Source organism: Triticum aestivum, chromosome 6A (genome assembly GCF_018294505.1).
Source record: "Triticum aestivum cultivar Chinese Spring chromosome 6A, IWGSC CS RefSeq v2.1, whole genome shotgun sequence".
In the NCBI taxonomy this organism is placed as follows: Eukaryota; Viridiplantae; Streptophyta; class Magnoliopsida; order Poales; family Poaceae; genus Triticum; species Triticum aestivum.
In genome coordinates this window covers 71,350,072-71,372,230 of record NC_057809.1, presented here as the reverse complement: position 1 = coordinate 71,372,230, position 22,159 = coordinate 71,350,072, and positions in this window count along the sequence as shown.

Genomic DNA, 22,159 nt, shown 5'->3' with positions numbered 1-22,159 from the left:
TTAGAAAAAAAGTATAATATATCAAAATGTTTCAAAAATTAAAATCCTTCGAGATGTAGTTATGTTACTACATCTACTAGTTAGGAAAATTTAAAAACTTAAATTTGGACATGTTTTGCAAAAAGTGTAGGGAAAATGTAAAACGGCTATAACTTTTGCATACGATGTCAGAAAAAACATATAATATATCAAAATGTTCAGCACGAAAATCCGCATACGATGGAGACCGCCTACGGCCTGTTTGCAAATTTTTAGAATCCTCAAATTCTAAAAGGAAAAAAAGTTATGCTCAAATTTCAGTTTTTTTAATTTTGGTCAAATCTAGTCAAACTGTGGTCAAACTACTTATTCAAGAAGTATTACTGTTACTAAATAATTATTCAAGAATATTAGTGTTACTAAATAATTATTTCAGTTTTTTGGAATTTTGGTCAAATCTGGTCAAAATGTGGTCAAACTTTGGTCAAAATGTGGTCAAAATCCTTATTCAAGAAATATTAGTGTTACTAAATAATTATTGTTTTTAGAACAATAGTTTTAAACTCAAACAGGGAAATGTGTGACTTCATGCTCAAGCTAAACTCCCGAGGGTTAATAGGATTGACATCTTACTATTGTCAGGAAAACAACAAGTGCAGACTTGGAATCGAGGGAGAATAGAACCCGGAAGTTAAGCGTGCTCAGGCTGGAGTAGTGAGAGGATGGGTGACCGTTCGGGAAGTTAGATGATTTGGAATGATGAGGGGTGATTAGAGATTAAATTGAGCAGCGATGAGGGTGATTAGAGATTAGAGGTTAAAATAATTCAGAAATTTGAAAATTCACGCAAAAAATTCGAAAAAAATTTCCACGGGTTAGTAGTAGCGTGGGTTTTTACCCATGTTACTACTAACGGACGTAGTAGTAGCGCGGGTGGCACCCGCGCTGCTGCTATACGTTAGCTGTAGCGCCGGCCCCTGCGCTGCTAATAGGCCCAAAACCCGCGCTGCTGCTAGGCTTTTCCCTAGTAGTGTGCTACACAGTCTCTATCTTTACAAACAGATTTCTTAAAACCTTCGCTCATTTTCTAAAGTTTGCAACTTCTTCTTACCTCTGTTTCAACCAAAGGTACATTTTATTTTCTCTTCTTGTTCTTGTGAAGTGCAGAGGTGGATGATGTAGACATGACCTCAGTAGAGCTATTCTCTGCAGATGGTGAGATCAGTTGCCCCTTGGTGATCTACGTAGGCAAAGAACATACAAGAGTGTTATCAATCTGGCAGTGTTGAGGGATTGAAAATGGAGGCATTGTTGAGGCAGCTCCTTGACAAATGATAGACCAAACCGTAGAAGAAATGGATCTTTATGCCCCATCAAATATATTTGGGGATAACAGTGCAACTGGCAAGAAATTATCCCAATCCACTGGTACCTGTATGACCTCTTTGCTATCTTCAGTTGGAGAAAAGTCTTTCTTCCAAACCTTTGCACCTTCTATTCCAATAAGCTTCTCTTCATTGCTCCTGTTGTCCATAGTGATATCATTAAGTACTTGCTATTTACCTTCCACTCTTGAAGGTAGTTCAGCCCCTGTATTATGAGCCAGATTAGCAAATATAGGGTGAGGAAATCCAGGGGGTGCAGTCATATCAAAATCCTCTTGCTCACCTGCATCTGGCTGAATAGAATTGAGTCCCAAGTCTGGAGTTCTATCAGATATAACCAGGTCAGTGTTCTCATTTCTTGCCTGATCAGTTTTCTCAATAACGTTTAGGTGATCTGTCTCTGTTTTTTCTTTGTTTGTTGAAAGTGTATCCTCTCCTATGAGTTGAGACATGAGATTAGGAGAGGTTCTCATAGTGGCTCCCTTGTTGCTAGATGTGTCATGGGCCATGAGGTCAAAGAACATAGGGTCATCCAATCTATCTCTATGTGTGATAACAGAATGCTGAGGGATTTCCTCCATGCTAGGCTCTGGTTCTTGAGCCTGGAAGGGCAAAACCATATTATTCAACTGCACAGCTAGTTGGGTTTGTTCCTACACCGGGCCATTGGGAACAACCTCCAGATTTAAATTAGGCAGAGCATGAACCATAGGGGCTAAAGGCCCATTTGCAGATGCAGCTGAGTTGGCACTAACGTCAAAGGGGACCACAGAGAGCGTGATGCTGCTATTTGCCTCCATAACTGGGTTATTCACTTCCCGTGGTTCCATAAGCTCATTCATAGGAAAAATTTCACCTGCATGCAATTGCACATCTGCTTGTATTGGCATAAACCAATGGACCCACCCTGGCATGGGATCATGATCTTCCTCCACATTGTCATCTTCATGCAGAGCAGGGTCATCAACGGCAGCATGAATTGCCAGCTGTAGATTAACCTGAGGGATTTATGTTGTAGGTGCCTGTTGATCATCTTGCTCATCTGATGACCCACATGTATAGGGTATCAATCGTAGTCCTTTTGATAAGTAAGAGTGTCGAACCCAATGAGGATCAGAAGGAAATGACAAGCGGTTTTCAGCAAGATATTCTCTCCAAGCACTGAAATTATAAGTAACGAGTAGTTTGATAGCAAGATAACTATAACGAGCAAGTAACAGTAATGGTAAAAAAAGTGCAGCAAGGTAGCCCAATCCTTTTGAGGCAAAGGACATGCCAAAACGGTCTCTTATGATAAGCAAAGTGTTCTTAAGGGTACACGTGAATTTCATCTAGTCACTTTTATCATGTTGGTTTGATTTGTGTTCGCTACTTTGATAGTTTGATATGTGGGTGGACCAGTGCTTAGGTGTTGTTCTTACTTGAACAAACCTCCTACTTATGATTAGCCTCCTCGCAAGATCCGCAACTACAAGAAAAGTATTAAAAATAAATCTAACCATAGCATTAAACTTTTGGATCCAAATCAGTCCCTTATGGAATAGTGCATAAACTAGGGTTTAAGCTTCTGTCACTCTCGCAACCCATCAGCTAATAACTATTCCACAATGCATTCCCTTAGGCCCAAATATGGTGAAGTGTCATGTAGTTGACGTTCACATGACACCACTAAGGGAATCACAACATACATACAATCAAAATATCAAGCACATATCAGGTTCACATGATTACTTGCAACAAGATTTCTCCTGTGACCTCAAGAACAGAAGTAACTACTCACAAATGATAATCATGCTCATTTAGAGGGGTATTAAATAGCATAATGGATCTGAACATATAATCTTCCACCAAATAAACCATATAGTAATCAACTACAAGATGTAATCAACACTACTAGTCACCCACAAGTACCAATCTATAGTTTCGGTACAAAGATTGAACACAAGAGATGAACTAGGGTTTGAGAGGAGATGACGTTGTTGAAGATGTTGATGGATATTGCCCTCCCCAAGATGGGAGAGTTGTTGGTGATGATGATGACGATGATTTCCCCCTCTGGGAGGGAAGTTCCCCCGGCGAAATCGCTCCACCGGAGGGCAAAAGTGCTCCTGCCCAAGTTTCACCTCGAGACGGCAGTGCTTCGTCCCGAAAGTCCTCTACTTATTTTTTCTAGGTCAAAATGACTTATATACCAGAAGAGGGGCACCAGAGGTGGGCCGAGGATGGCACAACCCACCAGGGCACACCCGGGCTCCCTGGCGCGCTTAGGTGGGTTGTGCCCACCTGGTGGCCCCCCTCTGGTATTTATTTGCTCCATTATTTCATATATATTCCATAAAAGATCTCCGTAAAGTTTTAGATTATTTGGAGTTGTGCAGAATAGGTAGCCCAACGTAGCTTTTTCAGGTCCAGATTTTCAGCTGCCAGTATTCTCCCTCTTTGTGTGAACCTTGCATATTATGAGCGAAAAGGCATTAGAATTACTCCAAAAAGCACTATTATGCATAAAAACAATATAAACAACAGTAGGTAAAATGATGCAAAATGGACGTATCAACTCCCCCAAGCTTAGACCTTGCTTGTCCTCAAGCGAAAACCAAAATCAAAAAGATGTCCACATGCTTAGAGAGAGAGGTGTCGATAAAAACAAAATACAAACATAAAAGCATAGAAGCATCATGTATATTATTATAACAGCAACAAACTTTATCATAGAACTTTTATCACATAACTTTTAGCATAAACTTCTCATGAATAAGTAACAATTCATCACAACATCGAAGTATAAAGCATAAACTCTATTGGAAACCAACAAACTATGTTCTCAATCAACTTTGCAACTACAATTCATCATCTTTTCAAGAAGGGTCACATATCGGAGCCTTTTTGGCAAGTCCACATACTCAACCATCATATAGTCTTTTATGATTGATAACACTCACCTCATAACATGAGCAAAAAGTTTCAACCTGACACATAGAAAGATAGGGGTTTATAGTTTCGCCTCCCAACATACTCACCTCAAGGGTGATGTCAACAATAATAACTCATGTTGCCCATATCCAACTGGATATATGTGCCTAGATCTTCCCTCACCACATGATGCTTGCCAAAAGAGAAGATAAAAAGGAATAGAGAGAAAAACTTTGACTCTTGCATAGAATTAAATACATAAAAGTAAAAGATAGGTCCTTCATAGAGGGAAGCAGAGGTTGTCATGCGCTTTTTGTTTGTATGCTCAACCTCTTAGTGCAAAAGAACGTTACATTATATTTCCCCTTATGATAGCAACCTTTATTATGCAGTTTGTCGCTTTTATTCTTTGCCATCACAAGTTCGTACAATGCTCAATTTTCTCTTACACTAAATGATCTAACACTTTCAGAAGCAAATTTTATTGCCTTCATTGCACCGATGACAACTTACTTGAAGGATCTCACTCAATCCATAGGTAGGTATGGTGGACTCCCAAAACAAGATTTGATTTAAGGGTTTTGGATGCACTAGTATTATCTCTACTTAGTGAGGAATTTTTGGCTAGCAAAGATGGGGGGCAATAACCACATGTTAAAGGGTCTATGACAATATAACTTCTATTGGAATATGAACAAACATAAATCATTACGTTGTCTTCCTTGTCCAACGTCAACAATTTTGGCATATAATATTTTCATGGGGCTCACAATCACAAAAGAAGTCTAGGATAGTGTATTTGCATGTGAATCTTCTCTTCCCTTATTAATTCTTTCATGAATTGCATCATTGACCAATGCTATGTTTGTAAATCTCCAATAAAATTTTCTACTTATACTCTTCCTTATGTGTTTTAATTACTTACCATAAGATTAGCATATGATCCTTTTCATTTATTTCCTTTATTTTTATTGAACATGAAAATAAAGAAAACAAAACTTTATTATATATCTCACACATGATTACAAGGATAGATCACTAAGCAAACACTCAAAAAGAAAGGATTGAACTAAACTTTTATTCATCTATAGCAAAAGATAACTATAGATCAAACTACGATAAGTAAAGGAAAAAGATAGTGGAGGTGATACGATACCGGGGCACCTCCCCCAAGCTTGGCACAAGCCAAGGGGAGTGCCCATACCCGATACTCAATTTTCCTTTCGTGATGAAGAAGAAGGCGACAGTGATGAAGTACTGGTAGCGATACTTTAAACCTCGCCTCATATTCAAAGACTTGGTTTTGGAGATCGTAGATCTGGCTTTGGAGGAAGTTGATTTGCTCGTTGAAGGTGAAGACGATGTCCTTCATGGACTTGCCATCCACCTTGAGATCACGGGTGTAATCCGCGATCATGAGGTGAATGGCATTGCGTCCATGTTCCACCATCCCCTTGCACCGGAAGACCTCCTGATCCATAGCTTCAAGCCTACCCTCCATGGTTCCCGTCCCTTTGGGACCTTGCACATCACGGATGTGGAGCACCCCCTCATGCATCTGGATAGCCTGAGGGTGCTGCATCACCTTCCGCAAATATGGGTTGATGCCATTCTCGAAGAACTTGTCCTTGGAAGAGCTTTAAGCGGCCATGGTGAATTAGATCTGTCAGAAAACAACAAGGAAAAGAGAACATGAGATTTCTCCATGATACGGTGGTCAATAGGTTCGGGGGGTATATAAATATTTTTTTCTTGGAAAACAAGCAAACAGAAGAAAAACAGAGTCCGGAAGGTACCCGAGGTGGGCACAACCCACCTGGGTTTGCCTGGCTTGCCAGGCGTGCCCTCGTGTCTTGTGCCCACCAGGGGTGCCTTCCTGGTTGTTTCTTATTTTGCTAATTTTTAAAATATTCTGAAACTGGCAGAAAACATTTTTGCAGATTTTTCGGTGTCTGTTTACTTATCATATCACGTACCTCCTCTTTTTTCATAATTCTGGAGTGTTCCGGAAGGTTTCCTTATGTGTTCTTCTGGTGTCATAGTTTGGATAATATTGCTTTCAACATTAGTGGGCGTACCTGAGATATAATGTTTTATTCTTTTCCCATTGACACCTCGGGTTGGTACCTTAGGCATTATTTATTTTTATTGCTCCAAATCGATAAATCTCCTCGATAACATAGGGTCCTTCCCATTTGGAGAGCATTTTTCCTACAAAGAATCTGAAACAAGAGTTGTCCAAAAGAACATATTCTACAACCTTGAACTCATGCTTTTGGATTCTTTTATCATGCCATCTTTTAACTTTTTCTTTAAATAACTTGGCATTTTCATAAGCTTGGGTACTACATTCATCTAGTGAGCTAATATCAAATAACCTCTTTTCACCGTCAAGTTTGAAATCATAGTTGAGTTCTTCAATTGCCCAATATGCTTTATGTGCTAACTCAAGAGGCAAATGACAAGCTTTTTCATAAACCATTTTATGAGGAGACATACCCATAGGATTTTTATATGATGTTTTATAAGCCCAAAGTGCATCATCTAATTTCTTGGACCAATTCTTTCGGGACCTATTGACAGTTGTTGGTAAAATTAATTTTATTCCTGTATTGCTAAGTTCAGCTTGACCACTAGACAGAGGATGATAAGGTGATGCTTGTCAGTTCTATATTTGGCGTATCTCGTAGTAGAGTCCTAAGCTAGGCGTCTTGGAGATATGATAACACAGACACATGATTTTATCTAGGTTCGGGCTCTCTCAAAGAGATAATACCCTACGTCCTATTTTTGATTGTATTGATATGGGTGTAGTACAGAGTACATGTATCTACCATGATATTGTAGTAATGAATATGATATTGTCTATTGACTAGCTTGGCCTCGGTTTATATATGCTTCGTAGGCCTAGGGTTTAGAAGAGTCCTTGTCTTGTGCGCCAAGTCTTGTGGAATCCTCCTTGTATTCGGCATGGGCTGCCCGAAGTGGCCCATTAGTGAATCATCATGGGGGTCCTCGACCTGACCCACTGGTCGGGAGATGACATGGTGAGTACCCCCTAGTCGAGGACACCATCACTAGCCCCCTGAACCGGTCTTCAAGTTGAGGATGCTCCTTGGTTCTTACGAATAATTCTTTGTCTTCGAACGTCAGTCTTGAAAACTGGTTCAACAAATCTTCCCATGTCTGATCTTGACGATCACTGAGATGAATCTGAAGAGTTCACATGTCGGGCATCCGAGGAGCCCTTTTACGTCATCAGCCTTTATCAATGCTTTGTAAGTATTTTACGCCACACCCGGGGTTTGAAGTGTTTCCTGTGCGACGACGTCCTCTTGCGTCCGAGCTCTAGTGCCGAACTAAATCCGAGGCATCTTTTCATAGCCGAGCTCCGAAACTATTCAACATTCAAGGTATCCTCTTGCGTCCGAGCTCCAACGCCGAACTAAATCCTAGGCATCTTTTCACAACCAAGCTCTAACACTATTCAACATTCAAGGTATCCTCTTGTGTCCAAGCTCCAATGCCGAACTAAATCCCAGGCATCTTTTCACAGTCGAGCTCTGACGATGGTCGGCATCCGAGGTATCATATATTACCTTGGCCTCTGAAAATTTGAATGAGTTCATCCGAGCTTAAATGCCGGAGTAGTCTTCTATGGAACGAGCCATTTGAATCCGAGCTTTATGACGGACCGCTTCCGAGCTCCGACGCCGGACTGCATCTGAGATCTTACGATGGTCAGCGCCCAAGGTGTCATAAACTACCTGATCTTTAAAAGATTGAACGAATTCAGCCAAGCTTAATGCCGGAAATGCTCTCTATGGAGCCAGCCAGTGGCACCCGAGCTTTATGCCAGACTGCTTCCGAGGTGGTGCACCACCTCGGGCTTGGGGTGATTGTTTGCGGATTTTATTTCAATTGATGTAATTTATTTACTAACGAGATATATAGCCAGTAGCCCTCAAGGTGTGTGTCGGCCTAAAATCCGAGATGCACATTAGAGGAGATAGTGATCGGTGAACGGGCCCTTGAGAGAGGGTTTTGAGAAGTCACCATAATATATTAGCTTGATGCCGGGTAAGTCTCAGATGGTACCTATTGTTGTACGAAGACGCATTTGCCCATAGCTCGGTCAGGCCAAACACTGAGCACTTTGCATTTTCTGCATTGGATTGCCAATGCAGTAGCCCATGAGCCACTAGTCGGGTGGAAACACCAGCATATTAGTGGATCAATGTGCCCCCTTAATGTTATTAAATGATAAGCCTGAAGCCCAGTAGCCCCCGAGCCTTGATGTGGTACGAGTGGCCGAATTGAGGATCGATATCCGGTGTAAAATCACAAATTATGTGTAATGATTCTATGTATCCAAGTAATCAACATTATTAATGCTCGGATCCGCATTGTACGAAACTTTGATGACCGACCATCGGCTTCAACCTCCTCGGCCAGTAGCTGGGGAGTGTTTGTCCTACTTTACAAAGCCTTTATAAGAGCAAAGATTTACGACAAACAGGGAAATCCGGCCATAGGTTTTATAAACAAAGGTACACAGAGAGATATGTTATACTACTTTTTAACGTAAGAAACATCTTCCGAAGAAAACAGTCCCGCTATCGGTTCCTTTCTTTGGGTTGTCATGCTGATCATGATCATGAAACCTCACCTATGATCAACGTGTGGGGGGGGGAATATCAAAGATTTAGTGTGGGGAAAGTTCCCACACTCTATGGTCTTAATGAACCGAAATTTTCACATCCATCGTTGTCGACCAATTATATTCTTAAGATAGATAGCTTTCGACTTCACCCAGTCTGAGGTACTAATCCGGATGACCAGGTAGTAACAATCACAGAGGTGCTCCCTTTATCTCCTAGCCAAACAATCAGGAACACAGGGTTAAACACAGGAGCCAGGCAACCCAGCTTGGCCAAAATCTTAAGTCAAATTTGATGCATGTTTATGGCTTTATAACAATAATTACGGAATGTAGCGCTTGTATACTGAATACAAATGTCAGGACCCCGACTCGATGTCACATCGATCTAGCCGGTAACACTTCATATCACTTTGCGGCCTCACGCACGGTGTTCCCACGGGTGTCGCCTTACCTTTGCCCGGGACCGTTTGCGCCTTTTGGCTCACGTATATGATAGTGTCGCTAGCATCCATATGATAAAGAGCCCGGGCTGACATGACTAGTCGTAAACCCAAAGTGGCACAGACTTACAGGGACAGGCATCCATGACCCAGCTTCGAACGTGTCGGTCATCAGCAAGTGGGTCCGGGCTGTAGCACTGGGCTAGCAGGACTCCGGTAAACCGGGCTGTAGCGGGCTAACAGGACTCCGGTACTCAAAGCGTGACATTTCCCCGAAGGGACAGACACAGGAACGAAGAAGGACACATGCCGGCCAGCCTAAGTGTTCCAGAGCAGTAGCAAGCTACCATGGCTCAGCGGTAACACTAGGAGACATTTCCCGGTAAGAGAGGCTACTAAAGATAAACAACTAGATAGTCAGATCCCACACATACCAAGCATTTCAATCATACACACAATATGCTCGATATGTGCAAATACAACGAAGCATCACAACATGACTCTACGACACAAGTACTTTATTTAAGGCTCAGGGAGCCATACATAACATACACCAAGGTACGGGTCTCACGACCCAACATACAAGTCATACAGTCATACAAACCAGCAGCGGAAGTAACTTGTCTGAGTACAGACAACTAGTAAAATAAAAGAGGCTTGGAAAGCCTAGCTATACTACGTGGTCCTTCACAAGCTCAGGGTCACCACCTGGGTCTTTAGCCTACTCGTTGATGTCAACGTCTACATAGAACCCATCAGAAGGGGTTGCAGCGTCTTCTGTAAAAATGTAGATTATAGCAACATGAGTACAAAGGTACTCAGCAAGACTTACATCAGATCCTACATACATGCATAGTATCAAGAAGGGTTGGTGGAGTTATTGCAGCAAGCCAGCTTTGACTCTTGGCTAGGCTATCCTACGATACTCCAACTTGAAATGGTTTTGCGCACACGAGTCCACTACTCACCACTTCAATACACTACCGAGGATCCACCTCCGTCTTCCTACGGAAGAGCCATCCTCGGCACTCACACTTATCTTGAGGCTTTTAGTAGTTTCCATTTACTTGTCTATGAACTGTATAGGCAACCAAGTAGTCCTTTACCGCGGACGCGGCTATTCGAATAGATCATGTTAACCCTGCAGGGGTGTACTCCTTCATACACGCTCTCACCACTTACCGTCGTTTACACGACATGTACTCGGCAACCTTCAAGCGGAAGCCCAACGTGGGTGTCGGCCACGACCTACCTAATCACCTAAGCCTCCAGTCCAGGTTTATCGCCTATCCAGGTTCCATCCGCAGGGAGTCCGGCCGAGGTTTCCCATACGGCCCCGAACGATGTGAACAGGGTTCCCGAGATACCTAACGGGTATTCGGTACACCGTGCCACGTACCTACCGCATCACAGCCCACCCCTACGGTCAGCGCTGTCCACGGCCTCCAGTAGGCTACAAACACCAGAAACTACTTGCAACTCCTGGACGGAGAACTAGGGTGAATAAGAAGCCGAGAGGGTCCATTGGTTTCGGGCCCAATGCATGGTAGTAGCTGATTCTTAAATCACACATACAGATCTCAGTGCTTAAGGTCGGCTTCAATGAAACAACCCACCATGTACTCCTACATGGCCTCTCATCGATACCTTTACCAAATCGTGTTCACCACACCACTCTCATTACCGACATAATCATTTCACTCTAGCCCATCACCCAGATGAACCAGACCTGACACGACTCTAAGCATAGCAGGCATAGCAAGGTAGGAACAACACATACATAGGGCTCAATCAACTCCTACACATGCTAGTGGGTTTCATCTAGTTACTGTGGCAATGACAGGTCATGCAGAGGAAATGGGTTCAACTACCGTAGCACACAGCAGTTTGAATCGCGTTGTCTTAATGCAGTAAAAGAGAGCAGGAGCGAGAACATGGGATTGTATCGATATGATCAAATGGTTGGTTGCTTGCCTGATGGTTCGATGCACTGATACGGTTCTTCGTTAGGGTAATCACGGTACTCCTCGGAGGCAGAACCTGTCGCAAAGGACACCGATACACAACCATCACCAAACAATGTGCAACAATATGATGCATGCATGAAACATAGCAATATGAGTGTGTTGGGCTAATGCAACTAAAACCAGAAGGGTTTGAACAAATTTGAATCATAGATTCAAATTTCAAACTCAAACATGGCCTCTTAAAGTGCTTTTCCTTGTTCTGCTTGAAACATCAATTTAACTTGTTTGATCATGCATGAAAATAGTACAGATGGATAGATTGGATTTTTCTGATCATTTTTCATATATAATTTGTCCAATTTGGAGTTACAGAATAAAAGTTATGAATTTTTGAAGTTTAAATAATATTCTGGAATTTCCTGATTTAAATTAAATCCAGAAATTATAATTATTGCGCCAGCATGACGTCAGCATGACGTCAGTAGTCAACTGCGGCTGGCTGGGGTCAAACCTGACGTGTGGGGGCCACACGTCAGTGACAGGGGGGGTTTAACAGGGTTAAATTAATCCTAATTAGGGATTAGTGGCGCTGGGGCCCACTGGTCAGTGTCAGGGGGTTAACTAACAGTGGTTAGCGCTAATCCTAATTAGCTACAGGGCTGGGCCCACCTGTCAGGGACTCAGGGGGGTCCTGCCGTGGTCAAAGTGGGTCAAACCCACCGGCGACGTGACGCCGGCGAGGCCCGAGACGGCGGCGCGATGCGGGATCGCGCTACAGGGCACGGGCGAGGCCGTTCTTGGGCTCGTTGGAGAGCTCTTGCTCCCGCGCGTCGAACGGTGGTGGTGGCCGAGCCTGGGGTGGCCGGTACCGTCGACGGCGAGCTCGTGAGCGGCGGCCGGAGTTCGGGTGCGGTCGGAGTCGGCGTTGCAGGGTGTTTGGGGAGGCGTTGGTGCGTGCTGCGTGCTCCTAGTGAGGCGTGGAGCACGATAGTGTGCTCGGTTGGGCGCTACGGTGACCGTGGCCACGACGGCGACATCGCCGGCGGCGTGGAGCTCTCGGCCAAGGTGGGGCTAAGGCCTAGAGGTCGAAAGAGACCAGGGGAGAAGGGGGAAACGACTCGGGGGCTCACCGCGGTTGCAGTGGGCGTCGAAGCGGGCTCGGAGACGCGCTGGAGACGGCGAATTCGACGGCGATGATGGTCGGAGCCCGAAGAGGGGAACGGCGACGTGGCGGCGATGCAGGGCTTCCGGAGGCCCGTGGAGCGGTGGGGAGGAAGAGGGGGTTGTGGCGGAGCTTCTGAGCTAGTCGGGGGAGCGAGGGGTGGCCGGAGACGGCTGCTATGGCGAACGGCGGCGACGGTGGTGTTCGGCCGTGTGAGAGAGAGAGCGAGGGAGAGGAGGGAAGAGCCGAGGGCGAGTGAGAGAGAGCAGGGGGGAGGCGTGGCGTCGTCCGGGGCATCGAGCGAGGAGGGGAGGGCAGGCAAGCAGGGAGAGAGGTGGCGTGGCGCGGTGGCGCGCGCGCGCGCCGGCCACACTCCCCTCCCTCTGTCGAGGACGAAGACGACAGAGGAGGGAGGTGGGCTGGGCCGGCTGCTGGCTGGGCCGGCCAGCTGGCTGGGCTGCACAGGGAGGAGCCCAGGTAAGCTTCTCCCTTTTATTTTTTTCTGTTTTCTAATTTCTGACATTTGTTTTGATTTAAATAATATATTAAATCATTTATTTAACTTATGCCAATTTTTGCAGGGGCTAGATATATTATTTCAGAGCTCCTTTATAAATGGCATAATATTTGGACATATATTAATATATATAATTAATATATTTCCAAAGCAAATATTTATGCATTAATTCCAAATGCCCAAAATAAATACCTATGAGCTCTTAAAAATATTGGTTTGATTATTATCTCTGTCCAATATTTTCAGAGAGCAACATGAGCATTTTCTTGGACCCTTTTGGAGAAATTTTTATTTGGGTCATTTTCAAAATGATTCTGAGGGTTTCACAAATCCCCATTTCAAATTAAATGGAATTTTAAACATGATGCACACACTCTGATGCATGACTAGCTAGGGTGTGACAACTCACCCCCACTCAAAAGAATCTCGTCCCGAGATTTGGGTTCCTCCGGGAAGAAGGCGGGGTACTCGAGTCGAAGACGATCCTCCCTTTCCCAAGTTGCTTCATCCTCAGAATGGTGCGACCATTGTACTTTGAGGAACTTGATGTTCTGACGTCGGGTGATACGTTCGGCCTGATCGAGGATACGAACGGGGTACTCTCGATATGTAAGATTATCTTGGAGATCAAGCGTTTCGTGGTCCACTTCACGGATAGGATCCGAGAAGCAACGCCTGAGTTGAGAAACGTGGAAGACATCGTGGACTCTGGAGAGATGCGGAGGTAGTTCCAGCTGGTAGGCAACTTCTCCTCGTTTGGCGAGAATGCGAAAAGGTCCAATGTAACGAGGAGCCAATTTGCCTTTGATACCGAAACGATGGGTTCCCTTCAGAGGGGTGACCCGAAGATAAGCCTTCTCGTCAACCTCGAAAGTCATAGCCTTATGCTTTCGGTCATATTGACTCTTTTGACGGGATTGGGCTGTTTTCAACTTTTCACGAACGATACGAACTTGTTCTTCTGCTTCCTGAATCATATCCGGGCCAAAGAATTGTCTTTCCCCGGTCTCTGACCAGTTAAGGGGTGTTCGACACCGTCGTCCATAGAGAACTTCAAAAGGGGCTTTACCCAAGCTAGATTGATAGCTGTTGTTGTAAGCGAATTCGGCAAATGGAAGGCACTTCTCCCAGTCCATTCCGAATGAGATAACAGAGGCTCGAAGCATGTCTTCTAGAATCTGGTTGACGCGTTCCACTTGACCACTCGACTGAGGGTGGAAAGGCGGTGCTAAAGGAGAGACGAGTTCCCATAGCATTTTGGAAACTTTCCCAAAATCGAGAGGTGAAAAGACTTCCTCGATCCGAGTTAATTTCCAAAGGAACACCATGGAGGGACACTATTCGGGAGATGTATAAGTCTGCCAGCTGACTAGCAGTTATACTCTCACGAACAGGTAAGAAATGGGCTACTTTGGAAAGACGATCGACCACGACGAAAATAGCATTATTCCCTCTCTTGGTCCTGGGAAAACCGGTAATGAAATCCATACCAATTTTATCCCATTTCCATTCAGGAATAGCTAAGGGTTGAAGGGTGCCAGCAGGCCGTTGATGCTCTGCTTTTACACGACGACAAACGTCGCAATTAGCAATATACTGAGCAATTTCTCTCTTCATCCTAGTCCACCAGAACCTCTGGCGTAGATCCTGATACATCTTAGTACTACCGGGATGAATGGCGAGAGGGGATTCATGAGCTTCCTTAAGGATCAAACGCCTCAGGTTCCGCACTTTGGGAACCACTAGTCGATTCCCGAAGTATACGACCCCTTGATCATTAATGGAGAAGCAATTCGCAATTCCTTTCTGAATGTTTCTCTTGATGCGGGAGATTCCCGGATCTACCTTCTGTGCTTTGATAATCTGATCCGTAAGGGTAGGTTTTGCCACCAAGGTGGAAAGAAAACCTTGAGGAACAATGTGAAGGTTAAGCTTCCGAAATTCCTCATGGAGAAGCGGTTGACTTTGTTGTAACATCAGGTTGTTACAATAAGATTTACGACTTAGCGCATCAGCCATGACGTTGGCTTTCCCTGGGGTGTAGGTTATCCCTAAATCGAAGTCTGTGATCAACTCAACCCAACGTCTTTGCCTGAGGTTCAGATCCGGTTGGGTGAAAATGTACTTCAGACTTTGGTGATCAGTGAATATTTCGCAACGATTACCGAGGAGGTAATGTCGCCAAGTCTTAAGTGCATAGACTACGGCTGCAAGCTCTAGATCATGAGTAGGATAATTCTCCTCATGTGGGTGCAATTGCCGTGAAGCGTAAGCAATTACGTGTCGATCTTGCATGAGAATGCAACCTAGTCCTTGTCGCGAGGCGTCGCAGTAGATAACAAAGTCCTTGGAGAAGTCTGGCGGTACCAGTACGGGAGCAGAGGTCAGGCGTCTTTTCAGTTCCTGAAAGCTGTGCTCACATTGTGGAGTCCATTCGAACTTCTTATCTTTCTTGAGGAGTTCGGTTAGAGGTTTGGCAACCTTGGAGAAGTTCTCGACAAAGCGACGACAATAGCTCGCTAAGCCTAGAAAACTCCGAACTTGCTTGACCGATTCAGGTGGAGTCCAATTAAGGACGGCTTGAACTCGCTCGGGGTTAACAGCAATACCTTTACCAGATATTACATGACCCAGATAGGTCACTTCTGACAACCAGAATTCACATTTCGAAAATTTGGCATAAAGGCGATGCTCTCGAAGTTTCTTCAACACTAGCCTTAAATGTTCGGCATGTTCTTCCTCGTTCTTGGAGTAGATGAGTATATCATCGAGATAAACTACGACGAATTTATCCAAATACTCCATGAAGATTGAGTTCATTAACCGAGAAAAGGTGGCTGGAGCGTTGGTTAAACCGAAGGACATGACGGTGTACTCGTATTGGCCATAACGAGTAACAAAGGCCGTTTTAGGAATGTCCCCGTTTCTGATTTTGATTTGATGGTAGCCCAACCTCAAATCCATCTTGGAGAAGACTGAGGATCCAGCGAGCTGATCATACAGGTCGTTGATCCTGGGAAGTGGATATTTGTTCTTGATTGTGACCAGATTGACAGGTCGGTAATCTACAACCATCCGGTCCGTACCATCCTTCTTCTTGACGAAGAGGACGGGGCAAGCCCACGGAGATGAGCTAGGTCGGATGAAACCCTTTTTCAAGGACTCATCGAGTTGTTTCTTAAGCTCGGCTAGTTCTAGGGGTGCCATCTTATAGGGTCTTCTAGCAATCGGAACGGTTCCTGGAATGAGATCTATTACGAACTCAACATCCCTGTCAGGTGGAACACCTGGCAATTCCTCTGGGAAGACATCCGGGAAGTCACAGACTACCGGCACGTCCTCAAGGTCTGGCAAAGGGCTGGCGTTAAGAGAATATAATTGTCGCTTGGCTATTCGGGTCAAGACATTGACTATCTTCCCCGAAGGATGGGTGAGTTGAACAGTCCTAGAGAAGCAATCAATTTTGGCTTGATGAGCTGACATCCAGTCCATACCCAAAATGATATTAATATCTGAAGATTTAAGGGCTATCAAAGATGCGAGAAAAACAAGTCTGTCGACTTGGATTTCATTTCCATGGCTTACTCTAGAAGTTTGCCATTTGGATCCCGGAGTTTGAATTACCATAGAGGTTGGCATATCACCGAATGCGACGTTATGCAAGCGAGCATAGTTTTCAGATATAAAAGAATGAGAGGCTCCTGTATCGAAAAGAACAGATGCCGGGTGGCAATTAACAAGAAGCGTACCGAGAACGACGTTGGGATCCTCTTGAGCTTCTTCGGCAGAGATACAGTTAACATGGCCACGTGAAGCGGTGACCGGTTTGGCGTGGAATATTTTCCCTGTCGGCTTGCCACGGCCAACAGCTTTAGCAGACTGGTTGGGGTTGGTCTGGGGACACTCACGCATATAGTGACCAGATTCCCCACACTTGAAACAAGTCACGGAACTGGTACGTGGAGGAGCATTGTTGGTTGGACCCCCATAGGGCTTGGCCGGTGCAGACTGTTGAACAGGGCGAGGCGCCTGGAAAGATGGCCTCGGTGTGAACCTGGGTGGCAGGGCGGTGTTGGGCACCCACACGCGGCGCTTCTGAGGACCAGCACCGGATGAGGAACCCATATCACGGCCATGCTTGCGTGTTGCGTCATAGTCAGTCTGACCAGTTTCAGCACTGATGGCTTTGTTGACAAGTTTCTGAAAAGATGTGCACTCATGCAGACGGAGGTCGCGGCGAAGCTCAGGACTAAGGCCCTTACGGAACCTTGCTTGCTTCTTGGCGTCAGTAGACACTTCCTCAGTTGCATATCGGGCGAGATTACCAAACTCCCTGCTATAGGCATCCACAGAAAGTCGGCCTTGGGTGAAACTGCAAAATTCTTCACGTTTACGGTCCATGAGACCCTCCGGAATGTGATGTTCACGGAAAGCCTCGCTGAATTCAGCCCAGGTAGTGACATGGCCCGCTGGGCGCATAGCTCCATAATTCTCCCACCATAGACTGGCGGGGCCTTCAAGATGATATGCAGCAAAGGTGACCTTGTCAGCCTCCGCTACCAGTGCGGAACGCAGTTTGTGAGCGATACTGCGAAGCCAGTCATCAGCGTCGAGAGGCTCGACGGAGTGGTGGAACGTGGGTGGATGCAATTTGATAAAATCACTGAGTGACACCACGTTAGCCCTCTGATGGTGTGCTGTATTCTGTTCAATACGCTCCAACAAACGGTTGGTCTCCCGCTTGTTTCTCTCAGCTTCCATCATAACCTCGGCTAGTGAAGGAGGATGAGGCAGATTTTCATTCCTGCCTTCACTGCCTTCGGCCTGCTCTTGAGGAGCAGGGTTAGTGCGCGTGTTGACCATCCTAGGTAAACAAGACAATGATTTAGTCAGGATGATAAAATTCCGACATAGGACATAAAATGTAAGGAATAATTCGGAATGCAAGATGATCATCCGTATGACATGGTAAATACAGAAACTGCTTCTTTATTCCATCGTCATACACACCATACAGGGTTTAGTACAAGACCAAACAAAGTACTATTACGGTGAAAGAGGATTACATCTCATCGGAGGCATTCCAAGCTCCTATACATTATTTTTCTACACCTCCGGAAAGAGTACAAACTAGGTCATATCCCACGAGTCACGCGGGACGATAGACGACACAGCTAGTGCGAACTAGTGATACTATCGCTAACTCAGACCGATCCGTAGTAGTCCTCGTAGAAGTCGCCTCCATAGCCTGGAAGCTCAACATGATCATCCGGAAACAGACGATCTCGCGGAGCTTGTGGACCATAGGGGCTAGGATGAGGTCTTGGACCAACAGACGGTGGCCTGCGGGGACCGCGAGGTGGGGTGATGCCTCCTACATCACGCCAAACCATCACGTCCGGCAGAGCAGATCTCACAGGATAGAGATCGCGCATATCCGAATATCCAGCTTGCACCGCCGGTGCGAACCGAGTCAAAGTGGCCCAGTGGTCAGCACGGGTATTGAAGAGCTCTAACCTTAAGGCCCGATTTTCACGGTCCTTATCCTCGAGCATCTCAGCAGTGGTGCGAGTCCGTGAATCCTCCTGAGTGGGGTCAGCATAGATAGCCTGGAGATACCCTTGTGCTCCCGGAAGTGATCCTGGCATATACCGGAAATCAGAGTCCCGAAATAAACCAGATCTGACTCGCATAATGGTCATCATAGAGTAGGCGGCGTCCTGCACAGCCATCTCAATAGTAACCCCGAGTCCATAGGAGCAGTGAAGAGGCTCGGTGGATCCAGGATAAGATGGAAATATCCTGACAGTGCAGAGATACTGGCTTTGATTAAAGTCTCGGAATTGCTCTTCGACCGTGTACTCAGGATACCAGCGGTATCCAGCCTCAGTCATTACCCTGACCAACTTGGCAGTATGGCCGGGTACATCTAGGCATCGAGTCAGGCGAACCACTTGATTGAGGTCGCGAGTGGCCATCTGAAAGCACAATCATAATGCAAAGGCATTAGAATTTCTAGCAAAATTTCGGCAGCATAACAGCTGTAAATGCTCAAAAGGATTTTGAGACATTTGACAAAGGATTTCGTACACACTCAACATCATCATATCAAAGTTCTGAAACCATTCTAACAACATAATGTGGTAGTAGAACTGAACTAGGCTTGTATCCATCAAACTTATAAGGTACTACTGATTAGTAACACGTGATCCTGATAGAGAGAACAGATCCTAATTCCTTAACCCCCGGTAGAAGAATGGACTGACTCAGATCAGAATGTCATAAGATAGAGAAGTAAAAAGAGCCTTACGTTCCAACCCACAAACAATTCCCCTACATATAACTAAAGAATTTCTAGACTCAACATCGACCAGTTTGGCTTGAAGAACCTACAGGCAGTCCGGCTCTGATGCCAACGCTGTCAGGACCCCGACTCGATGTCACATCGATCTAGCCGGTAACACTTCATATCACTTTGCGGCCTCACGCACGGTGTTCCCACGGGTGTCGCCTTACCTTTGCCCGGGACCGTTTGCGCCTTTTGGCTCACGTATATGATAGTGTCGCTAGCATCCATATGATAAAGAGCCCGGGCTGACATGACTAGTCGTAAACCCAAAGTGGCACAGACTTACAGGGACAGGCATCCATGACCCAGCTTCGAACGTGTCGGTCATCAGCAAGTGGGTCCGGGCTGTAGCACTGGGCTAGCAGGACTCCGGTAAACCGGGCTGTAGCGGGCTAACAGGACTCCGGTACTCAAAGCGTGACATTTCCCCGAAGGGACAGACACAGGAACGAAGAAGGACACATGCCGGCCAGCCTAAGTGTTCCAGAGCAGTAGCAAGCTACCATGGCTCAGCGGTAACACTAGGAGACATTTCCCGGTAAGAGAGGCTACTAAAGATAAACAACTAGATAGTCAGATCCCACACATACCAAGCATTTCAATCATACACACAATATGCTCGATATGTGCAAATACAACGAAGCATCACAACATGACTCTACGACACAAGTACTTTATTTAAGGCTCAGGGAGCCATACATAACATACACCAAGGTACGGGTCTCACGACCCAACATACAAGTCATACAGTCATACAAACCAGCAGCGGAAGTAACTTGTCTGAGTACAGACAACTAGTAAAATAAAAGAGGCTTGGAAAGCCTAGCTATACTACGTGGTCCTTCACAAGCTCAGGGTCACCACCTGGGTCTTTAGCCTACTCGTTGATGTCAACGTCTACATAGAACCCATCAGAAGGGGTTGCAGCGTCTTCTGTAAAATGTAGATTATAGCAACATGAGTACAAAGGTACTCAGCAAGACTTACATCAGATCCTACATACATGCATAGTATCAAGAAGGGTTGGTGGAGTTATTGCAGCAAGCCAGCTTTGACTCTTGGCTAGGCTATCCTACGATACTCCAACTTGAAATGGTTTTGCGCACACGAGTCCACTACTCACCACTTCAATACACTACCGAGGATCCACCTCCGTCTTCCTACGGAAGAGCCATCCTCGGCACTCACACTTATCTTGAGGCTTTTAGTAGTTTCCATTTACTTGTCTATGAACTGTATAGGCAACCAAGTAGTCCTTTACCGCGGACGCGGCTATTCGAATAGATCATGTTAACCCTGCAGGGGTGTACTCCTTCATACACGCTCTCACCACTTACCGTCGTTTACACGACATGTACTCGGCAACCTTCAAGCGGAAGCCCAACGTGGGTGTCGGCCACGACCTACCTAATCACCTAAGCCTCCAGTCCAGGTTTATCGCCTATCCAGGTTCCATCCGCAGGGAGTCCGGCCGAGGTTTCCCATACGGCCCCGAACGATGTGAACAGGGTTCCCGAGATACCTAACGGGTATTCGGTACACCGTGCCACGTACCTACCGCATCACAGCCCACCCCTACGGTCAGCGCTGTCCACGGCCTCCAGTAGGCTACAAACACCAGAAACTACTTGCAACTCCTGGACGGAGAACTAGGGTGAATAAGAAGCCGAGAGGGTCCATTGGTTTCGGGCCCAATGCATGGTAGTAGCTGATTCTTAAATCACACATACAGATCTCAGTGCTTAAGGTCGGCTTCAATGAAACAACCCACCATGTACTCCTACATGGCCTCTCATCGATACCTTTACCAAATCGTGTTCACCACACCACTCTCATTACCGACATAATCATTTCACTCTAGCCCATCACCCAGATGAACCAGACCTGACACAACTCTAAGTTAAATCAGGAAATTCCAGAATATTAATTAAACTTCCAAAATTCATAACTTTTATTCTGTAACTCCAAATTGGACAAATTATATATGAAAAATGATCAGAAAAATCCAATCTATCCATCTGTACTATTTTCATGCATGATTAAACAAGTTAAATTGATGATTCAAGCAGAACAAGGAAAAGCACTTTAAAAGGCCATATTTGAATTTGAAATTTGAATCTTTGATTCAAATTTGTTCAAACACTTCTGGCTTTAGTTGCATTAGCCCAACACACTCATATTGCCATGTTTCATGCATGCATCATATTGTTGCACATTGTTTGGTGATGCTTGTGTATCGATGTCCTTTGCGACAGGATCTGTTCCCGAGGAGTACCGTGATTACCCTAACGAAGAACCATATCCGTGCATCGAACCATCAGGCAAGCAACCAACCATTTGATCATATCGATACAATCCCATGTTCTCGCTCCTGCTCTCTTTTACTGCATTAAGACAACGCGATTCAAACTGCTGTGTGCTACGGTAGTTGAACCCATTTCCTCTGCATGACCTGTCATTGCCACAGTAACTAGATGAAACCCACTAGCATGTGTAGGAGTTGATTGAGCCATATGTATGTGTTGTTCCTACCTTGCTATGCCTGCTATGCTTAGAGTCGTGTCAGGTCTGGTTCATCTGGGTGATGGGCTAGAGTGAAGTGATTATGTCGGTAATGAGAGTGGTGTGGTGAACACGATTTGGTAAAGGTATCGATGAGAGGCCATGTAGGAGTACATGGTGGGTTGTTTCATTGAAGCCGACCTTAAGCACTGAGATCTGTATGTGTGATTTAAGAATCAGCTACTACCATACATTGGGCCCTGAAATATGACCCCGCTCGAC